Genomic DNA, 24557 nt, shown 5'->3' on the forward strand with positions numbered 1-24557 from the left:
TGATTTACTCTCGTCCATCTCGTTGTATGTTCCCTCTCGTTCCCTTCGTCCTCGTGATCCTCTGTCAATTGCAACACGTCATACTCTTTATACTTTCAATGATCCCATTCTATCCTGTTTCAGGTTGTTTAACTACTTTTACCATCTCTTTGATTTCGACTCCTCTCTTAACTCTTTCCGTAACCGTATTTTTTCTTCTAATTCCCTTCAATTATTCTTCTAAGTTTTCATTAAGTTTATGATAGTCTCTACGCTCTACCTATGTTTTCTTTCTTTATTTTTTTTACTAGGTCAAGACTAGTTTAGTAAGGCTTAGTTTTTCATGAATTATTTTGTTTATTTGTTAGGGTTTATTAAGTTTTAAGCCTGCTTTATTTAGCCTTGATGGCGGATATTGAATCAATAAATGAAATGAAATGAAATGAAAAAGAAAATGGAAAAACAGAGAACGCATGGCAACTTATTGCTAAAAGTGCAGTGTAGGCAAAGATCGACGAACGCACTCGTTCTTTAGCTAAACTCCAACGTTTCTTGTAAGGGAAACCCCTTCCGGGTTTTTATGATCGCCTGGACGATCAAGTGTCGAAAAGTCCGCTTTGAACAAAGTGTTATTCAACCTCGGCTCATATCAGTAAAAACTGATCTACCGCGACGATACTCGAGGTGCAGTTGTACTATCATCGTATTACATGGCGACCGAAACTAACAATCTTCAAACCCATTACATGGCGACCGTGACCATAATCTGCAATCGACGGGCAGAAGTTTAAGTAAAAATCAAGAAAAATGTGATACGTATAACGTATCGCGTAAACGTATACGCGTAAGTGTCGTGTGACGAACCAAAAGTTTTGTTACCATAACCGGCATTCGACGGAACAGTGAAACAAAAGTGTCAAATGTGTATTTTTTTTACGGAACATTCATCAACGCAGCTGGCGCGAGTAACCCATAGGTAAAAAAACATTAGCGAAGAAAGAACTTGCTTGTAGTTCAGTGCAGTGCAGAATGAAAAATAAAAACATTTAGTGCAGCGTAAGTGCAAAATGAATGTTTAATTGATGAACAAACATTATCCGTACACAGTGTTGTGAGAACCTATCCCAATGTGTAAAAACGTATGAACGCTCTTGCGATCGATTTACCAAGTAGAGTAACGTTGAAATGAGAAACGATGAAAGCTCAAAAAAAGCTAACTTTTCACAATAACCCACAGTACAGAACAGATTTGTAAAATGGGTAGCGACGCATCAAACCCTAACGCTAATGTGGTGATAATGATCTACCCATTATTCAAACACAAAATGTTCACTCAGAGCAGCATGAAACCCATGAGTTAAAATTGAACATTGTGCTGATACTTCTGGCTATCATACTCATACAAAAAGTAATTAAAACCATTTTCAAAATATTGAAAACTCTAGCAAAACGTGATGCAATCAAAAACATGCAACTGCCTATATAGTTTACCTCATTTTGGTAATCTATACGATTCGTGGAGCAAGTGATATGGAATAACAAAAAGCTGTGCAAAACAAGTTGTGGCCAGCGTGATTGAAAGGAACAACCGTTCCCAACGTGGAAGACGAAAAGACAAGGCGAGCTCACTGCCCAATCTGGATTGGCAGGCGAGAATGGAGAAGTGTCCCAACCCCGACAAGACATCGAGTGAAGACTGATGACATCGTAGAAATTCACATCAAACATCGAGTAAACACCAAGCAGTGATTAAACTCCAAGCACCGGTATAAATACATCTTAGAATCAGCAGCAACACGTAGCATATTTCATTTAGATATTGTAACTTTAAAATGTAATCAAATGGATTTTTAAAGCTAAGAAATAGGAAGTAATTAAAAACAATATGAAAAAGGAATGATTACTATAAGAGATAAAATCGAAATTTTGAAACATATATTTAGAAAAATACAGGATACTAATCAAAGAACTTGTTCAAGAACACAACTAAGAATTGAAGCTGAAGAAACATTTTAAGGTGTTCAAAAAGACATCGAAAAAAATAGATACAAATATCTATAATATAAATAGATACAAAATACATATGACCACGATGCGGCCACTGTGCTTCGTGTGTCAAATTTGATTATGACCGCTGCCATGATCAATGTGCGCGCGGTAATGAACAATAAACATCATTCGTTTACGGATCGTCGTCGGCAACATCTTCAGTCTTCTTCTGTGTCGGTTTATTTCTTCTGCCTTTATTCTTCTGCCTTCGGATTGTACTCAGTTTGAGTTCATCGGTTAATTGAATTAATTCAAGTTAATTCCAATCATTACATCTCAGAAGTGGGATACGTCCTACCGACTACACCTGTTTTGCTGTTTGCACCCTCACGATAAAAAGTATAGCGAAAAGTGTGTGCGTGTGTATGTGTGTGCGGGGTCACGCCACGATCCGCCATCACGATGCCTACAAAAGATGAGATGTTGTGTGCTCTTGAAAGTAAGGGCATAGAAGTCCCCGTTACGGCTATTCCACAAATTCGGAATATGTTTTCCGAAAACGTTCTACAACTAACATCAGCGGAAGCAGTCGCAACAACCTCACGAGGTGAGATATGCACCCCGTCGAGCACCGCCATAGCCACCACCACCACCACAACCACCGCCGTAGCTACCGTTGCTGCAAATTGCGTATCCACCATTTTGAAAGGCGACAACGATACCAATTCTGCCACCATTTTGAGTGCTTCCGTAGCTTGTGCTCCCATCGCGCTGAACAATGAGAATTCTTCTTCGCTTCCTGCTAACGCCGACAACGAAAATGAACTCAACGAAATGCGACGACGCTTGGAACTTTTAGAGCTTTGCCAAAGGGTCCAAACCCTTAAATATCAATCGGGAAAATTTTCGGCAAGCGATTTAAAGCTAGATAGAATTATTGAGCCTTTTACTGAAGACGATCATTGAATGGCTTGACGAGCTAGACCATCACTTTTCTATGTGCCGCGTCCAAGATTCTGATAAATTCTTCTTCGTGTACCGTTTACTGAAAGGATCTGCTGCTATGGTCGCTAAAGCCTCTCGTGCTTCAACACTGCAACAATTAAAAGATGAGCTGGTTGCAAACTTTTATGTGACACTCACGACCGAAGGCGTCTACCGACAGCTGCGTAAACGTCGTCTCTCGCCCCATGAGTCAGCCCTGCGTTACGTATTAGATATGCAGCGAATCGCCAGTCGCGTATCCGTTCCTGAGCCTGAATTGATTAACATCATCTTCGAAGGGCTTGGCAGTCCGTCCCACACCGCTGGAATGCGTTTTCTGGTCAAAAAAGTGGAGGATTTGAAGCCACTTTTGAACAAGTTCGAGACGATTCGACCACGATATGTTGCTAAATCATCCGAGACGCCCTTTTCCAGTGATCGCAAGCGGGTTACAACTAATCAGGGAACAACATCAACAACTGTCCGTTGTTTCAATTGCTCCCAGTTTGGTCATCATCAGAGTGCTTGTACATGCCAACGCCGCCCACCAGGAGCTTGTTTCCGTTGCTTCCAGCTGGGACACAACTATAAAAGCTGTTCGAATGCTGAAACCAGCGCTGCTGCTTATCCGGATGCAGCCAATCGCGTTGATATGGATAATGCAGAAACACTGCCATTAAATGAATTGCACGAGGTGAGTGCTTCTTTTCTTAAGTCAGGGAAAATAATCATGACAGTCAAAGAATATTCCTTATTTGATACAGGTAGCCCAGTAAGCTTTATTAGTGAGAAGATCGTACCTTAACGCCTGTTATCTGATCCAGTTCCTTCCAACTACAAAGGTTTAGGAAATTCGCATCTTTATATTCGTGGCCAAATACACTGCCGAATTCAGCTCAGGGAGACGATTCTCCATCACATGTTTGTTATACTGCCACATACATCTATGGCATGGCCAATAATCATAGGGAAAGATCTACTTCCAGCACTTAATGTTTATCTTATGTATTTCAAAGATCACATCCCGTTTAAACGAACTTGCATTATCCCTCCAAAAGCTATAGAGGATCAAAAAAGGAACGTTAGCGCATCTGTTATATTAGATAATGTCTTTAGTGAAATCTGTGTTATTGATACATTTGAATCTGAATTTAAACTTGATACTGGCCCTTCTCTATCCCTCGAAGAGACTTCAACCATTTTGTCTATTTTTGAAAATTCCTATCTAAATAATACTTATAAAAATAATGAACTATCAAATCACTGTATGAAAATTAATCTAACTAATCAAACTCCTATTTTCACAAAACCTCGGAGATTATCATACGGGGAACGTAATCAAGTGAAGGAAATCGTTTCAAACTTACTGAAAGAAAAGGTTATAAGACCTAGCAATTCTCCTTATGCTTCGGCTCTGGTACTCGTGCGGAAGAAGAATGGAGAGGTTCGAATGTGCGTGGACTATCGACCGTTAAACAAAATTACTGTGAGGGATTACCTCATTACCGTTGATTGAAACATGTTTAGAGCATCTTAGCAACAAAAAGTTTTTCAGTTTACTAGATCTCAAAAGCGGCTTCCACCAGATACGGATGGAAGAATCTTCCATTCCCTACATTTCTTTCGTCACCCCTGATGGTCAGTACGAGTACAACAAAATGCCCTTCGGTCTTAAGAATGCCCCCTCTGAATTCCAGAGATCTATTAACTCCATTCTTCGTGAATTTATCGATGATGAAAAAGTGGTCGTCTACTTGGACGACATTATAATAGCCTCCTTGGACTTTCAGTCTCACTAAAAAACCCTTCAGGCAGTTCTAGAGAGAATCAAACAATGTGGCCTTGAGCTTCGCGTTATCAAGTGTAAATTGGCGCATCAAGAACTTGACTATCTAGGATACAAAGCAAATGCTTTCGGTATTCGACCTAGTGATCGGCACATTCAAGCTATTAGAAATTATCCGATGCCTATTAATGTTAAACAACTCAGAAGATGTTTAGGACTCTTCACTTATTTTCGAAGCATTGTCCCTTCGTTTTCTTGCATTGCTAAACCACTCACTAACTTACTTCAAAAAGATGAATTATTTAACTTTGATACAAGCTGTTGTGAAGCATTTGAAACATTGCGAGAGAAACTTACTCAATCCCCTATCCTTGCTATTTTTGATCCCAAAAAGGAGACTGAGCTTCATTGCGATGCCAGCTCGTTCGGCTTTGGTGCTGTATTATTACAGAAAAAAGAAGATAATAAACTTCATCCTGTAGCTTATTTCTCGAAGACAACATCAAAAGAAGAGGCAAAGTTGCATAGGTACGAGCTAGAGACGCTTTCCGTTATCTATGCACTTAAAAGATTCCATGTATACGTACATGGGTTGCCTTTAAAAAAATTTACTGCCTGCAATTCATTGTTCGAAACCTTAAAAAACAGGAATGCATCGGCTAAAATAGCAAGATGTTCTTTGTTTTTAGAAAACTATGATTACACAATTTATTACCGATCTGGAACTTCTATGGCTCATGTAGACGCTGTAAGCCGAACTGAAGCCGTTGGAGCAATCAGCGACTTAGATCTTGATTTCCAGCTTCAGATTGCTCAATCCCAAAACCCCTTAATAAATACCCTACGACAAAAACTTGAAGCTGGTTCTGTTTAAAGATTTATCCTCCTTAGATGGTTTGATATATCGTCAGTCTTCCACAAATCATCTTCAACTATATGTGCCACGAGAAATGGTAGACAATATTATCTGACACAATCACGAAATGATTGGTCATCTTGCCATCAGCAAAACTTGCCAAACCATTAGCCAACACCATTGGTTCCCTCATATGAAACCAAGAGTTGAGAACTTCATTAAAAATTGTTTAAAATGCATCGTCTATTCAGCACCTCCAAGAACTAACAACCGAAATATGTACAGTATTCCAAAGACACCCGTACCATTCGACACGTTGCGTATTGATCATTTAGGACCCCTACCCAACATAACATCTCGCAAGAAATATATATTGGTTGTCATAGACACCTTCACCAAATTTACAAAACTATACGCTACCGCTATCACTTATACTAATGAAGTATGTGAAGCTCTCACTTAATATAGGTCATATTATAGCAGACCGAAATGACCGAATTATAAGTGACCGTGCAACATGCTTTACTTCAACCGCATTCAAAGAATTTGTTGATTCTAATGATATCACTCATGTTCTTAATGCAACCGGTTCCCCTCAAGCGAACGGGCAGGTGGAACGTGTTAATCGTGTACTTCGCCCCATTTTAAGCAAATTTTGCAATTCTTCTGACCATTCTGATTGGAGTTCGCATTTGAGATCCGCTGAACATGCCCTCAACAATACGGTCCATAGTTCCACAAATTTTCTTCCTTCGATTCTTCTTTTCGGCATTGAGCAACGAGGCCAGATCTTAGACGAATTATATGAATTTCTTAATGATAAGCATGTTACAACAAACCGTGACTTAAACCTTCTTCGTTCTGAAGCATTATCTAACATTGAATATTCACAATATCGAAACGAACAATACGTAGCCAATCGAACCAAGCCAGCCCCTAATTTCTCTGAAGGAGATCTGGTAGCTATCAAATACACAGATTCCACTAATGCAAATAAGAAACTCGTCTGCAAGTTCCGCGGCCCTTATGTAGTTCACAAAGTACTTCCCCACGACCATTATGTAATTAGAGATGTTGATGGATTTCAGATTACGCAGATGCCTTATGACGGAGTTTTAGAGGTAGATAAACTTAGGAAATGGTCTAATAACATATAACATGATGTATTACTAGACAGCATCGTATTGCTTAAATTAGAATAGAATTGAGGTCAATCCTAGGTCAGGATAGCCGAGCTGTAATATTTTAGACATATGACCACGATGCGGCCACTGTGCTTCGTGTGTCAAATTTGATCATGACCGCTGCCATGATGAATGTGTGCGCGGCAATGAACAATAAACGTCATTCATTTACGGATTGTCGTACCGGCAACATCTTCAGTCTTCTTCTGTGTCGGTTTATTTCTTCTGCCTTCGGATTGTGCTCAGTTTAAGTTCATCGGTTAATTGAATTAATTGAAATTAATTCGAATCATTACAAAATATACTTTTAACAAACTATTAGAATTAAGCAAAATTTCTAATGCACTAATACAAAATATAATTGCTATGAGTACATCAAAACCCAATGACGACTCGCGTAAAAAGTCATCTGATTTTTCTAGAAATAGCGCAAAGGATAAAAATATCAATTTTAACACTGTTAACAACCAGTACATTATCATTTAAACTCTTAGCTCAGATCATATTTGTCTTACTGAAGCTGCACAAAAAAAAATTAAAATAGCTAATTTTGATATTAAAACAGCCACAGGTCTTGTACCCACATATGACGGGTCACCCGATATCTTTAAAGCATTTGAGGACGCTTCCACGCTATTGTTCGAGGTAAATCCAAACCATGAAGAAATGCTCGTAAAATTTATAAGAACCAGACTGACAGGTAACGCTAGAATAGGGTTATCTAGCAACATAACGACTTTTAATGAATTAATCAGTGATATCAAGAGAAGATGTGAAAAAACAACACCTGGTAAAGTAATATCAAAACTAAAATCCATAAAAACAAGGGATGCACAATCAACTTGCAATGAGGTCGAACTGCTTTCAGAAAAAACGAAAGGTAATTTATCTCAAACAAGGAATTCCAGAAAACATAGCTAACAATATGGCAATTAAAACAGGTATCGACACACTTAAAGAAAATGTAGCAAACTCTGAAACTAAAATACTGTTGAAGGCAGGTACTTTTGCGACAATAACCGATGCAACACAGAAAGTAATGGAGAATGAAAGTGAAGAAACAAACAGAACTACTAATGTCTTTAACATAAATACACAACGCTACAGTAGAAACTATCCTAGAAACCAAGGAAACCATGGTAGGAACAATCAAAACAACTGTGGTCTAAATACAAACCAACCATACCGAAACTACTATAATAACAGAAATAATAACAACTTCAACAATCGAAATAACAACAATAACAGCTACAACAACAACCAGCGAAACAATATTCGCTATAACAACAGATTTATTCAGGGATACTGTTGCGAAGCAACCGATTCTTTCTACCCAGAGATCAACAAAACGTTTTTCAGCCGAAATTAGAAACGTGTATAATTTATTTATATTTCGCAAGGTGGCGCTAAAAAAACGCGTGCGTATGCTCGGGTGCGCGAAGGAATCTGCTCGTCATCCTGCTGCGCCGGTCATTCCCCCTTAGGGCTTCGGTTCGTGCCGTCGCTGGTCGGTTTTCGATAAACCGATTGATTTCGAAGCGACCGGCAGCGCCCCCTATCGCGTGACCCGTGCAAGGAGGCTTTTGCATCCGAATTGACGGTTGACGGCGTCAACACTGGCCCCCAGTGTTTGTAAACATTGCAAACACTTTCATGCGGATATGTCAATTACTGCTATCTTGACAGCCGGCCTTTCGATTATTTTTCCGGATGCCGTTTGCACGTGTACTCGTCTGACCGCGCCGTCTCTCGATGCGATGGCTCGAACTTCGCGTCCCTTTGGCCAGCATCCGCGCGGGAGTGTTTCGTCGACGATTAGCACCACGTCGCCCACCGTAATAGGTTTCACGGTGTCAAACCACTTGGTCCGCTTGGTAAGAGTGGGCAGGTAGCACGACACCCACTTTCGCCAGAAGATATCGGCGTACACCTGCGATGTTTTCCAGGTGTTTTTCATAGACTCGGCCGACACATCGTAGCTGGTTATCGGCTTGGCCCCGCACGAGGATCCGAGAAGGAAGTGGTTTGGCGTAAGTGGGAAGTCCTCTTCACGATCAACCGGAACATCTGTAAGAGGACGAGAATTGATGATAAATTCCACTTCCATCAACCAACTTTTGAACACCGCATCTGATGGATGTTTGGTAAACTAAATGTTTGCCAATGTTTTCTTCACCGATTGTACGAGCCGCTCCCAGGCACCTCCAAAATGCGGTGCTCCTGGCAGATTGAAGGTCCACTTTACGCTAGTAAGGTTCAGCTCCTCGACGATCTTACTCATGTTTATATCATTTAGCCCTTCCTGGAGTTCCCGATTGGCGCCGACGAAGTTGGTACCCCGGTCAGATACTATTTCGGTATTTGGTGTTCCTCGGCGAGCTATGAAGTTGCGGAGGGCGAGGATGCAGGAACTAGTGGACAGTGTATGCGCGACTTCAATGTGTATCGCCCGCACCACCAGACAGGTAAAGAGAACTCCCCACCTTTTCTCCGTTTTCCTACTGTTTACTACTGTGAACGGTCCAAAATAGTCCACTTCGGTAAAGGTAAATGGTCTAGTGCAGGGCGACAAGCGGCATTCCGGTAGTTCTCTCATCATCGGTACATTCGGTTTCGCTTTTTTTATTCGGCATAGCTGGCACCTAGCCCGTACTCGACCACACGCTGCTCTTAGTGCGGGAATATCGTACCGTTGGCGAACTTCATTTATTAGGACAAGGTGGTTCGTGTATCGATATTTTCGGTGGTAGAAATCGATGATCAGGTCCGTGACGAAATTAGCTTTGGGCAGGATCACCGGACGTTTTGTATCTTCGCTAATGAATGAGCACGCGTCGATTCTACCTTTGACCCTAAGGACACCATCTCGATCCATGTAGGGGCTCGGCGCAGGCTTCTTTTGCGCAGCGGACTAGAGCGATGAACGAAAGGTGTGGGCTCGGCGTTGTCTCTGGCTTTATGAAGGATGCGATATTCTTCCGGATACACCATCTGTTGCACCTCTTGCAATATACTTCTCTCCGCCTGCTGCAGTTCTGCGATGCTTAGGGGACCGAACGATCGTCCATCCTTTTGTCTTTTGGACACCTTGCAGTTGTTGATGAAACGCCACACGTATCCCATAGCGTTTTTTAGTTTTAGCCATCGCGAGAATCGTTCCGCTTCGAACACCGGCACCTTGACGACATGATTGCAAACAGTTTTTCGAATCTCTTCGTTTGTTGTTCGCTTGCTCATGGTCAGTTTAGGCCATTCCGATTCAGGTTGGCTAAGAAAGGATGGCTAACAATATGGCAATTAAAACAGGTATCGACACACTTAAAGAAAATGTAGCAAACTCTGAAACTAAAATACTGTTGAAGGCAGGTACTTTTGCGACAATAACCGATGCAACACAGAAAGTAATGGAGAATGAAAGTGAAGAAACAAACAGAACTACTAATGTCTTTAACATAAATACACAACGCTACAGTAGAAACTATCCTAGAAACCAAGGAAACCATGGTAGGAACAATCATAACAACTGTGGTCTAAATACAAACCAACCATACCGAAACTACTATAATAACAGAAATAATAACAACTTCAACAATCGAAATAACAACAATAACAGCTACAACAACAACCAGCGAAACAATATTCGCTATAACAACAGATTTATTCAGGGATACTGTTGCGAAGCAACCGATTCTTTCTACCCAGAGATCAACAAAACGTTTTTCAGCCGAAATTAGAAACGTGTATAATTTATTTATATTTCGCAAGGTGGCGCTAAAAAATCGCGTGCGTATGCTCGGGTGCGCGAAGGAATCTGCTCGTCATCCTGCTGCGCCGGTCATTCCCCCTTAGGGCTTCGGTTTGTGCCGTCGCTGGTCGGTTTTCGATAAACCGATTGATTTCGAAGCGACCGGCAGCGCCCCCTATCGCGTGACCCGTGCAAGGAGGCTTTTGCATCCGAATTGACGGTTGACGGCGTCAACACTGGCCCCCAGTGTTTGTAAACATTGCAAACACTTTCATGCGGATATGTCAATTACTGCTATCTTGACAGCCGGCCTTTCGATTATTTTTCCGGATGCCGTTTGCACGTGTACTCGTCTGACCGCGCCGTCTCTCGATGCGATGGCTCGAACTTCGCGTCCCTTTGGCCAGCATCCGCGCGGGAGTGTTTCGTCGACGATTAGCACCACGTCGCCCACCGTAATAGGTTTCACGGTGTCAAACCACTTGGTCCGCTTGGTAAGAGTGGGCAGGTAGCACGACACCCACTTTCGCCAGAAGATATCGGCGTACACCTGCGATGTCTTCCAGGTGTTTTTCATAGACTCGGCCGACACATCGTAGCTGGTTATCGGCTTGGCCCCGCACGAGGATCCGAGAAGGAAGTGGTTTGGCGTAAGTGGGAAGTCCTCTTCACGATCAACCGGAACATCTGTAAGAGGACGAGAATTGATGATAAATTCCACTTCCATCAACCAACTTTTGAACACCGCATCTGATGGATGTTTGGTAAACTAAATGTTTGCCAATGTTTTCTTCACCGATTGTACGAGCCGCTCCCAGGCACCTCCAAAATGCGGTGCTCCTGGCGGATTGAAGGTCCACTTTACGCTAGTAAGGTTCAGTTCCTCGACGATCTTACTCATGTTTATATCATTTAGCCCTTCCTGGAGTTCCCGATTGGCGCCGACGAATTTGGTACCCCGGTCAGATACTATTTCGGTATTTGGTGTTCCTCGGCGAGCTATGAAGTTGCGGAGGGCGAGGATGCAGGAACTAGTGGACAGTGTATGCGCGACTTCAATGTGTATCGCCCGCACCACCAGACAGGTAAAGAGAACTCCCCACCTTTTCTCCGTTTTCCTACTGTTTACTACGCTTAATAAATACCCTACAACAAAAACTTGAAGCTGGTTCTGTTTAAAGATTTATCCTCCTTAGATGGTTTGATATATCGTCAGTCTTCCACAAATCATCTTCAACTATATGTGCCACGAGAAATGGTAGACAATATTATCTGACACAATCACGAAATGATTGGTCATCTTGCCATCAGCAAAACTTGCCAAACCATTAGCCAACACCATTGGTTCCCTCATATGAAACCAAGAGTTGAGAACTTCATTAAAAATTGTTTAAAATGCATCGTCTATTCAGCACCTCCAAGAACTAACAACCGAAATATGTACAGTATTCCAAAGACACCCGTACCATTCGACACGTTGCGTATTGATCATTTAGGACCCCTACCCAACATAACATCTCGCAAGAAATATATATTGGTTGTCATAGACACCTTCACCAAATTTACAAAACTATACGCTACCGCTATCACTTATACTAATGAAGTATGTGAAGCTCTCACTTAATATAGGTCATATTATAGCAGACCGAAGTGACCGAATTATAAGTGACCGTGCAACATGCTTTACTTCAACCGCATTCAAAGAAATTGTTGATTCTAATGATATCACTCATGTTCTTAATGCAACCGGTTCCCCTCAAGCGAACGGGCAGGTGGAACGTGTTAATCGTGTACTTCGCCCCATTTTAAGCAAATTTTGCAATTCTTCTGACCATTCTGATTGGAGTTCGCATTTGAGATCCGCTGAACATGCCCTCAACAATACGGTCCATAGTTCCACAAATTTTCTTCCTTCGATTCTTCTTTTCGGCATTGAGCAACGAGGCCAGATCTTAGACGAATTATATGAATTTCTTAATGATAAGCATGTTACAACAAACCGTGACTTAAACCTTCTTCGTTCTGAAGCATTATCTAACATTGAATATTCACAATATCGAAACGAACAATACGTAGCCAATCGAACCAAGCCAGCCCCTAATTTCTCTGAAGGAGATCTGGTAGCTATCAAATACACAGATTCCACTAATGCAAATAAGAAACTCGTCTGCAAGTTCCGCGGCCCTTATGTAGTTCACAAAGTACTTCCCCACGACCATTATGTAATTAGAGATGTTGATGGATTTCAGATTACGCAGATGCCTTATGACGGAGTTTTAGAGGTAGATAAACTTAGGAAATGGTCTAATAACATATAACATGATGTATTACTAGACAGCATCGTATTGCTTAAATTAGAATAGAATTGAGGTCAATCCTAGGTCAGGATAGCCGAGCTGTAATATTTTAGACATATGACCACGATGCGGCCACTGTGCTTCGTGTGTCAAATTTGATCATGACCGCTGCCATGATCAATGTGTGCGCGGCAATGAACAATAAACGTCATTCATTTACGGATTGTCGTACCGGCAACATCTTCAGTCTTCTTCTGTGTCGGTTTATTTCTTCTGCCTTCGGATTGTGCTCAGTTTAAGTTCATCGGTTAATTGAATTAATAGAAATTAATTCGAATCATTACAAAATATACTTTTAACAAACTATTAGAATTAAGCAAAATTTCTAATGCACTAATACAAAATATAATTGCTATGAGTACATCAAAACCCAATGACGACTCGCGTAAAAAGTCATCTGATTTTTCTAGAAATAGCGCAAAGGATAAAAATATCAATTTTAACACTGTTAACAACCAGTACATTATCATTTAAACTCTTAGCTCAGATCATATTTGTCTTACTGAAGCTGCACAAAAAAAAATTAAAATAGCTAATTTTGATATTAAAACAGCCACAGGTCTTGTACCCACATATGACGGGTCACCCGATATCTTTAAAGCATTTGAGGACGCTTCCACGCTATTGTTCGAGGTAAATCCAAACCATGAAGAAATGCTCGTAAAATTTATAAGAACCAGACTGACAGGTAACGCTAGAATAGGGTTATCTAGCAACATAACGACTTTTAATGAATTAATCAGTGATATCAAGAGAAGATGTGAAAAAAACAACACCTGGTAAAGTAATATCAAAACTAAAATCCATAAAAACAAGGGATGCACAATCAACTTGCAATGAGGTCGAACTGCTTTCAGAAAAAACGAAAGGTAATTTATCTCAAACAAGGAATTCCAGAAAACATAGCTAACAATATGGCAATTAAAACAGGTATCGACACACTTAAAGAAAATGTAGCAAACTCTGAAACTAAAATACTGTTGAAGGCAGGTACTTTTGCGACAATAATCGATGCAACACAGAAAGTAATGGAGAATGAAAGTGAAGAAACAAACAGAACTACTAATGTCTTTAACATAAATACACAACGCTACAGTAGAAACTATCCTAGAAACCAAGGAAACCATGGTAGGAACAATCATAACAACTGTGGTCTAAATACAAACCAACCATACCGAAACTACTATAATAACAGAAATAATAACAACTTCAACAATCGAAATAACAACAATAACAGCTACAACAACAACCAGCGAAACAATATTCGCTATAACAACAGATTTATTCAGGGATACTGTTGCGAAGCAACCGATTCTTTCTACCCAGAGATCAACAAAACGTTTTTCAGCCGAAATTAGAAACGTGTATAATTTATTTATATTTCGCAAGGTGGCGCTAAAAAATCGCGTGCGTATGCTCGGGTGCGCGAAGGAATCTGCTCGTCATCCTGCTGCGCCGGTCATTCCCCCTTAGGGCTTCGGTTCGTGCCGTCGCTGGTCGGTTTTCGATAAACCGATTGATTTCGAAGCGACCGGCAGCGCCCCCTATCGCGTGACCCGTGCAAGGAGGCTTTTGCATCCGAATTGACGGTTGACGGCGTCAACACTGGCCCCCAGTGTTTGTAAACATTGCAAACACTTTCATGCGGATATGTCAATTACTGCTATCTTGACAGCCGGCCTTTCGATTATTTTTCCGGATGCCGTTTGCACGTGTACTCGTCTGACCGCGCCGTCTCTCGATGCGATGGCTCGAACTTCGCGTCCCTTTGGCTAGCATCCGCGCGGGAGTGTTTCGTCGACGATTAGCACCACGTCGCCCACCGTAATAGGTTTCACGGTGTCAAACCACTTGGTCCGCTTGGTAAGAGTGGGCAGGTAGCACGACACCCACTTTCGCCAGAAGATATCGGCGTACACCTGCGATGTCTTCCAGGTGTTTTTCATAGACTCGGCCGACACATCGTAGCTGGTTATCGGCTTGGCCCCGCACGAGGATCCGAGAAGGAAGTGGTTTGGCGTAAGTGGGAAGTCCTCTTCACGATCAACCGGAACATCTGTAAGAGGACGAGAATTGATGATAAATTCCACTTCCATCAACCAACTTTTGAACACCGCATCTGATGGATGTTTGGTAAACTAAATGTTTGCCAATGTTTTCTTCACCGATTGTACGAGCCGCTCCCAGGCACCTCCAAAATGCGGTGCTCCTGGCAGATTGAAGGTCCACTTTACGCTAGTAAGGTTCAGCTCCTCGACGATCTTACTCATGTTTATATCATTTAGCCCTTCCTGGAGTTCCCGATTGACGCCGACGAAGTTGGTACCCCGGTCAGATACTATTTCGGTATTTGGTGTTCCTCGGCGAGCTATGAAGTTGCGGAGGGCGAGGATGCAGGAACTAGTGGACAGTGTATGCGCGACTTCAATGTGTATCGCCCGCACCACCAGACAGGTAAAGAGAACTCCCCACCTTTTCTCCGTTTTCCTACTGTTTACTACTGTGAACGGTCCAAAATAGTCCACTTCGGTAAAGGTAAATGGTCTAGTGCAGGGCGACAAGCGGCATTCCGGTAGTTCTCTCATCATCGGTACATTCGGTTTCGCTTTTTTTATTCGGCATAGCTGGCACCTAGCCCGTACTCGACCACACGCTGCTCTTAGTGCGGGAATATCGTACCGTTGGCGAACTTCATTTATTAGGACAAGGTGGTTCGTGTATCGATATTTTCGGTGGTAGAAATCGATGATCAGGTCCGTGACGAAATTAGCTTTGGGCAGGATCACCAGACGTTTTGTATCTTCGCTAATGAATGAGCACGCGTCGATTCTACCTTTGACCCTAAGGACACCATCTCGATCCATGTAGGGGCTCGGCGCAGGCTTCTTTTGCGCAGCGGACTAGAGCGATGAACGAAAGGTGTGGGCTCGGCGTTGTCTCTGGCTTTATGAAGGATGCGATATTCTTCCGGATACACCATCTGTTGCACCTCTTGCAATATACTTCTCTCCGCCTGCTGCAGTTCTGCGATGCTTAGGGGACCGAACGATCGTCCATCCTTTTGTCTTTTGGACACCTTGCAGTTGTTGATGAAACGCCACACGTATCCCATAGCGTTTTTTAGTTTTAGCCATCGCGAGAATCGTTCCGCTTCGAACACCGGCACCTTGACGACATGATTGCAAACAGTTTTTCGAATCTCTTCGTTTGTTGTTCGCTTGCTCATGGTCAGTTTAGGCCATTCCGATTCAGGTTGGCTAAGAAAGGATGGCTAACAATATGGCAATTAAAACAGGTATCGACACACTTAAAGAAAATGTAGCAAACTCTGAAACTAAAATACTGTTGAAGGCAGGTACTTTTGCGACAATAACCGATGCAACACAGAAAGTAATGGAGAATGAAAGTGAAGAAACAAACAGAACTACTAATGTCTTTAACATAAATACACAACGCTACAGTAGAAACTATCCTAGAAACCAAGGAAACCATGGTAGGAACAATCATAACAACTGTGGTCTAAATACAAACCAACCATACCGAAACTACTATAATAACAGAAATAATAACAACTTCAACAATCGAAATAACAACAATAACAGCTACAACAACAACCAGCGAAACAATATTCGCTATAACAACAGATTTATTCAGGGATACTGTTGCGAAGCAACCGATTCTTTCTACCCAGAGATCAACAAAACGTTTTTCAGCCGAAATTAGAAACGTGTATAATTTATTTATATTTCGCAAGGTGGCGCTAAAAAATCGCGTGCGTATGCTCGGGTGCGCGAAGGAATCTGCTCGTCATCCTGCTGCGCCGGTCATTCCCCCTTAGGGCTTCGGTTCGTGCCGTCGCTGGTCGGTTTTCGATAAACCGATTGATTTCGAAGCGACCGGCAGCGCCCCCTATCGCGTGACCCGTGCAAGGAGGCTTTTGCATCCGAATTGACGGTTGACGGCGTCAACACTGGCCCCCAGTGTTTGTAAACATTGCAAACACTTTCATGCGGATATGTCAATTACTGCTATCTTGACAGCCGGCCTTTCGATTATTTTTCCGGATGCCGTTTGCACGTGTACTCGTCTGACCGCGCCGTCTCTCGATGCGATGGCTCGAACTACGCGTCCCTTTGGCCAGCATCCGCGCGGGAGTGTTTCGTCGACGATTAGCACCACGTCGCCCACCGTAATAGGTTTCACGGTGTCAAACCACTTGGTCCGCTTGGTAAGAGTGGGCAGGTAGCACGACACCCACTTTCGCCAGAAGATATCGGCGTACACCTGCGATGTCTTCCAGGTGTTTTTCATAGACTCGGCCGACACATCGTAGCTGGTTATCGGCTTGGCCCCGCACGAGGATCCGAGAAGGAAGTGGTTTGGCGTAAGTGGGAAGTCCTCTTCACGATCAACCGGAACATCTGTAAGAGGACGAGAATTGATGATAAATTCCACTTCCATCAACCAACTTTTGAACACCGCATCTGATGGATGTTTGGTAAACTAAATGTTTGCCAATGTTTTCTTCACCGATTGTACGAGCCGCTCCCAGGCACCTCCAAAATGCGGTGCTCCTGGCGGATTGAAGGTCCACTTTACGCTAGTAAGGTTCAGTTCCTCGACGATCTTACTCATGTTTATATCATTTAGCCCTTCCTGGAGTTCCCGATTGGCGCCGACGAAGTTGGTACCCCGGTCAGATACTATTTCGGTATTTGGTGTTCCTCGGCGAGCTATGAAGTTGCGGAGGGCGAGGATGCAGGAACTAGTGGACAGTGTATGCGCGACTTCAATGTGTATCGCCCGCACCACCAGACAGGTAAAGAGAACTCCCCACCTTTTCTCCGTTTTCCTACTGTTTACTACTCTTAATAAATACCCTACGACAAAAACTTGAAGCTGGTTCTGTTTAAAGATTTATCCTCCTTAGATGGTTTGATATATCGTCAGTCTTCCACAAATCATCTTCAACTATATGTGCCACGAGAAATGGTAGACAATATTATCTGACACAATCACGAAATGATTGGTCATCTTGCCATCAGCAAAACTTGCATAACCATTAGCCAACACCATTGGTTCCCTCATATGAAACCAAGAGTTGAGAACTTCATTAAAAATTGTTTAAAATGCATCGTCTATTCAGCACCTCCAAGAACTAACAACCGAAATATGTACAGTATTCCAAAGACACCCGTACCATTCGACACGTTGCGTATTGATCATTTAGGACCCCTACCCAACATAACATCTCGCAAGAAATATATATTGGTTGTCATAGACACCTTCACCAAATTTACAAAACTATACGCTACCGCTATCACTTATACTAATGAAGTATGTGAAGCTCTCACTTAATATAGGTCATATTATAGCAGACCGAAGTGACCGAATTATAAGTGACCGTGCAACATGCTTTACTTCAACCGCATTCAAAGAAATTGTTGATTCTAATGATATCACTCATGTTCTTAATGCAACCGGTTCCCCTCAAGCGAACGGGCAGGTGGAACGTGTTAATCGTGTACTTCGCCCCATTTTAAGCAAATTTTGCAATTCTTCTGACCATTCTGATTGGAGTTCGCATTTGAGATCCGCTGAACATGCCCTCAACAATACGGTCCATAGTTCCACAAATTTTCTTCCTTCGATTCTTCTTTTCGGCATTGAGCAACGAGGCCAGATCTTAGACGAATTATATGAATTTCTTAATGATAAGCATGTTACAACAAACCGTGACTTAAACCTTCTTCGTTCTGAAGCATTATCTAACATTGAATATTCACAATATCGAAACGAACAATACGTAGCCAATCGAACCAAGCCAGCCCCTAATTTCTCTGAAGGAGATCTGGTAGCTATCAAATACACAGATTCCACTAATGCAAATAAGAAACTCGTCTGCAAGTTCCGCGGCCCTTATGTAGTTCACAAAGTACTTCCCCACGACCATTATGTAATTAGAGATGTTGATGGATTTCAGATTACGCAGATGCCTTATGACGGAGTTTTAGAGGTAGATAAACTTAGGAAATGGTCTAATAACATATAACATGATGTATTACTAGACAGCATCGTATTGCTTAAATTAGAATAGAATTGAGGTCAATCCTAGGTCAGGATAGCCGAGCTGTAATATTTTAGACATATGACCACGATGCGGCCACTGTGCTTCGTGTGTCAAATTTGATCATGACCGCTGCCATGATCAATGTGTGCGCGGCAATGAACAATAAACGTCATTCATTTACGGATTGTCGTACCGGCAACATCTTCAGTCTTCTTCTGTGTCGGTTTATTTCTTCTGCCTTCGGATTGTGCTCAGTTTAAGTTCATCGGTTAATTGAATTAATAGAAATTAATTCGAATCATTACAAAATATACTTTTAACAAACTATTAGAATTAAGCAAAATTTCTAATGCACTAATACAAAATATAATTGCTATGAGTACATCAAAACCCAATGACGACTCGCGTAAAAAGTCATCTGATTTTTCTAGAAATAGCGCAAAGGATAAAAATATCAATTTTAACACTGTTAACAACCAGTACATTATCATTTAAACTCTTAGCTCAGATCATATTTGTCTTACTGAAGCTGCACAAAAAAAAAAATTAAAATAGCTAATTTTGATATTAAAACAGCCACAGGTCTTGTACCCACATATGACGGGTCACCGTCTCGATATCTTTAAAGCATTTGAGGACGCTTCCACGCTATTGTTCGAGGTAAATCCAAACCATGAAGAAATGCTCGTAAAATTTATAAGAACCAGACTGACAGGTAACGCTAGAATAGGGTTATCTAGCAACATAACGACTTTTAATGAATTAATCAGTGATATCAAGAGAAGATGTGAAAAAAACAACACCTGGTAAAGTAATATCAAAACTAAAATCCATAAAAACAAGGGATGCACAATCAACTTGCAATGAGGTCGAACTGCTTTCAGAAAAAACGAAAGGTAGTTTATCTCAAACAAGGAATTCCAGAAAACATAGCTAACAATATGGCAATTAAAACAGGTATCGACACACTTAAAGAAAATGTAGCAAACTCTGAAACTAAAATACTGTTGAAGGCAGGTACTTTTGCGACAATAACCGATGCAACACAGAAAGTAATGGAGAATGAAAGTGAAGAAACAAACAGAACTACTAATGTCTTTAACATAAATACACAACGCTACAGTAGAAACTATCCTAGAAACCAAGGAAACCATGGTAGGAACAATCATAACAACTGTGGTCTAAATACAAACCAACCATACCGAAACTACTATAATAACAGAAATAATAACAACTTCAACAATCGAAATAACAACAATAACAGCTACAACAACAACCAGCGAAACAATATTCGCTATAACAACAGATTTATTCAGGGATACTGTTGCGAAGCAACCGATTCTTTCTACCCAGAGATCAACAAAACGTTTTTCAGCCGAAATTAGAAACGTGTATAATTTATTTATATTTCGCAAGGTGGCGCTAAAAAATCGCGTGCGTATGCTCGGGTGCGCGAAGGAATCTGCTCGTCATCCTGCTGCGCCGGTCATTCCCCCTTAGGGCTTCGGTTCGTGCCGTCGCTGGTCGGTTTTCGATAAACCGATTGATTTCGAAGCGACCGGCAGCGCCCCCTATCGCGTGACCCGTGCAAGGAGGCTTTTGCATCCGAATTGACGGTTGACGGCGTCAACACTGGCCCCCAGTGTTTGTAAACATTGCAAACACTTTCATGCGGATATGTCAATTACTGCTATCTTGACAGCCGGCCTTTCGATTATTTTTCCGGATGCCGTTTGCACGTGTACTCGTCTGACCGCGCCGTCTCTCGATGCGATGGCTCGAACTTCGCGTCCCTTTGGCCAGCATCCGCGCGGGAGTGTTTCGTCGACGATTAGCACCACGTCGCCCACCGTAATAGGTTTCACGGTGTCAAACCACTTGGTCCGCTTGGTAAGAGTGGGCAGGTAGCACGACACCCACTTTCGCCAGAAGATATCGGCGTACACCTGCGATGTCTTCCAGGTGTTTTTCATAGACTCGGCCGACACATCGTAGCTGGTTATCGGCTTGGCCCCGCACGAGGATCCGAGAAGGAAGTGGTTTGGCGTAAGTGGGAAGTCCTCTTCACGATCAACCGGAACATCTGTAAGAGGACGAGAATTGATGATAAATTCCACTTCCATCAACCAACTTTTGAACACCGCATCTGATGGATGTTTGGTAAACTAAATGTTTGCCAATGTTTTCTTCACCGATTGTACGAGCCGCTCCCAGGCACCTCCAAAATGCGGTGCTCCTGGCGGATTGGAGGTCCACTTTACGCTAGTAAGGTTCAGTTCCTCGACGATCTTACTCATGTTTATATCATTTAGCCCTTCCTGGAGTTCCCGATTGGCGCCGACGAAGTTGGTACCCCGGTCAGATACTATTTCGGTATTTGGTGTTCCTCGGCGAGCTATGAAGTTGCGGAGGGCGAGGATGCAGGAACTAGTGGACAGTGTATGCGCGACTTCAATGTGTATCGCCCGCACCACCAGACAGGTAAAGAGAACTCCCCACCTTTTCTCCGTTTTCCTACTGTTTACTACTGTGAACGGTCCAAAATAGTCCACTTCGGTAAAGGTAAATGGTCTAGTGCAGGGCGACAAGCGGCATTCCGGTAGTTCTCTCATCATCGGTACATTCGGTTTCGCTTTTTTTATTCGGCATAGCTGGCACCTAGCCCGTACTCGACCACACGCTGCTCTTAGTGCGGGAATATCGTACCGTTGGCGAACTTCATTTATTAGGACAAGGTGGTTCGTGTATCGATATTTTCGGTGGTAGAAATCGATGATCAGGTCCGTGACGAAATTAGCTTTGGGCAGGATCACCGGACGTTTTGTATCTTCGCTAATGAATGAGCACGCGTCGATTCTACCTTTGACCCTAAGGACACCATCTCGATCCATGTAGGGGCTCGGCGCAGGCTTCTTTTGCGCAGCGGACTAGAGCGATGAACGAAAGGTGTGGGCTCGGCGTTGTCTCTGGCTTTATGAAGGATGCGATATTCTTCCGGATACACCATCTGTTGCACCTCTTGCAATATACTTCTCTCCGCCTGCTGCAGTTCTGCGATGCTTAGGGGACCGAACGATCGTCCATCCTTTTGTCTTTTGGACACCTTGCAGTTGTTGATGAAACGCCACACGTATCCCATAGCGTTTTTTAGTTTTAGCCATCGCGAGAATCGTTCCGCTTCGAACACCGGCACCTTGACGACATGATTGCAAACAGTTTTTCGAATCTCTTCGTTTGTTGTTCGCTTGCTCATGGTCAGTTTAGGCCATTCCGATTCAGGTTGGCTAAGAAAGGATGGTACTGTAAACCAGTCGCTGCTTGTGAGATGGTGGTCAAGTTTTGACCATGTGGTCCCTTCATCCGCGACGTTGTATTTCGTGGGCACCCAGCGCCATTCGTGGGAATCTGTAGCTTCTAGTATTGCGCCAGTTCGATGTGCCACGAACGTACTGTATTTTCTATGGTCCGAATTGATCCAAAGGATAACATCCTTCGAGTCGGTCCAGAAGAACCGTTCCGAAATCTTCTCTCGATGGGCATCGGCTATACTTTTCGCAAGTTTTGTACCCAGTACAGCGGCTTGTAGTTCGAGGCGAGGCACTGATAGATACTTTAACGGCGCTACGCGGGTCTTGGCTGCCCACGAGAGTTATCTCTGCGTCGCTATCCCGATAGTAGCGAAAGTAGGCCACGGCAGTAAATCCGTCCTTTCCAGCATCTACAAAGACGTGCAGCTGCAGTTTACACTTCTCCAGTGGTAGCGATAGTCGGTAACACCGCGGGATTCTAATTGCTTCTAGGTGAGGGAGGCAGCTGATCCATTCCACCCACTTTCCTTGAAGATTTGTTGGGATGGGTTCATCCCATCCGGCTCCACTTCTCCATATCTCTTGAAGCAAGACCTTTAAGTAGAAAAGTAGACCGGCGATCAAACCTAATGGGTCGTAGATTCTCATCAATACTTGGAGGACTTCTCGTTTCGTAGGGACAGTCTTCCCTTGTAGAAGTTCCAAATCGTGAGCGGGAGCCCTAAACCGAAATGTATCCGCGTGGGTGTCCCACCACATTCCCAGGATCTTCTGCGCCACGGGTGTGGCACTAATGTCTAGATCTTTGTGTGTCTGGCCGCCTTTGTCTACACAGCTAAGGACTTCTCGATTGTTCGATAACCAGTTATGTAGCAGGAAACCTCCATCTTCATGTATTTCTGTTATCTGTCGTGCTAGTTGTTTTGCTTCGTCGACAGTTTCTGTACTAACGAGCAGGTCATCGACGTAGTGATCGCTCTTTACGGATTCTACTGCGCGTGGGTATAACGAAGCGTATCTGTCCGCGTTCGTATTTTTTACAAACTGCGCGCAGCTCGGTGAACACGCTGCTCCAAACGTCATCCGCATCATTACGTATTCGTCGATTTCTTGATCGTCCCGCCAACGCCACAAAAACCGTTGACTGTTCTGGTCGTCTCGATTTATAGCAACCTGGTGGTACATCTCGCGTACATCGGCCGCTACTGGTTCTCGATATTCTCTAAACCTCTGCAGCACTGACGGAAGAGGAGCTAAAAAATCTGGACCAGTTAACAGCATAGAATTTAAAGAAACCCCTCTAAACGTTGCTGCGGCATCCCAGACTATGCGTACTTTGGCCGGCTTGTTGGGGTTTATCACGAGAAAAATAGGCAGGTACTAAATTCTTGGGTGGGTAGCTGTTTTTTCGTCCTCCGATAGTTGTCGAACGTAACCTTTCTCCAGGTAGCTCCATATTTTATCGTTCAAGGTTTCTCTAAGCCCCGTAGTTCGTTTCATCTGCCGTTCTAAACACTCCAACCTCTTTCGAACCATAGGTTTGTTGTTAGGTAGCTTGAGTCCTTCATGTCGCCACAGTAATCCTGTTTCATATCTACCGTCTATTCGTTTCGTTCTAGCGTGCAGAATCTCAATGGCCTGTTCATCCTGCTTCGACATAAAGGTTTAAGTATCATTTGTTCGAACTTCTTCCAGAGCAAAACCTCCTTTCAACGCAGCTTCGATCCTTGCGTCAAGGTTTTGACATTCACACAATAGCAAACCATGAGTAGATACGGGATGTTGCTCGAAAGCGCTGCGCTCTTTACCGATATTACCTGAAACCACCCAACCAAGACGCGTTTTTGTTGCAGTAGGTTCATTAGCGTCTCCTTCCACCGTTCTTAGTGGTCTAGTCAAGTAATAGTTGTCGATTCCGATCAGTAGTCGTGGCACAGCTGAAACATAAGACGATATCGGTAGCGAATAAAGGTGTTTATATTGATCCAATAACCTTTCTATTTGCAGCGATTGCGACGGCAAACCCAGTGAACGGACCGTTCGTACGGCTGGCATGATGAACTTTGTATCGCCGTCCCGCGTTCCAGAGATGGTAATGGCTGTTTCCACAGACTCTCTCTCCTCACGGGCTTGACCACCGGTCCAGCTTAGACACAGCGGCTTTGCTGATCCTTCGACGCCAAGCTCCTTCACCAGCCGGTGCTGGAAACACAACATGATGTGTGATTTCGTGTCAATAAATTAAATGATATGTGATATGTTCCTGTTATGTGATATTCATAAAATGTAGTATAGCTTT

The sequence above is a fragment of the Anopheles merus genome, chromosome 2R, assembly GCF_017562075.2.
Source record: "Anopheles merus strain MAF chromosome 2R, AmerM5.1, whole genome shotgun sequence".
In the NCBI taxonomy this organism is placed as follows: domain Eukaryota; kingdom Metazoa; phylum Arthropoda; class Insecta; order Diptera; family Culicidae; genus Anopheles; species Anopheles merus.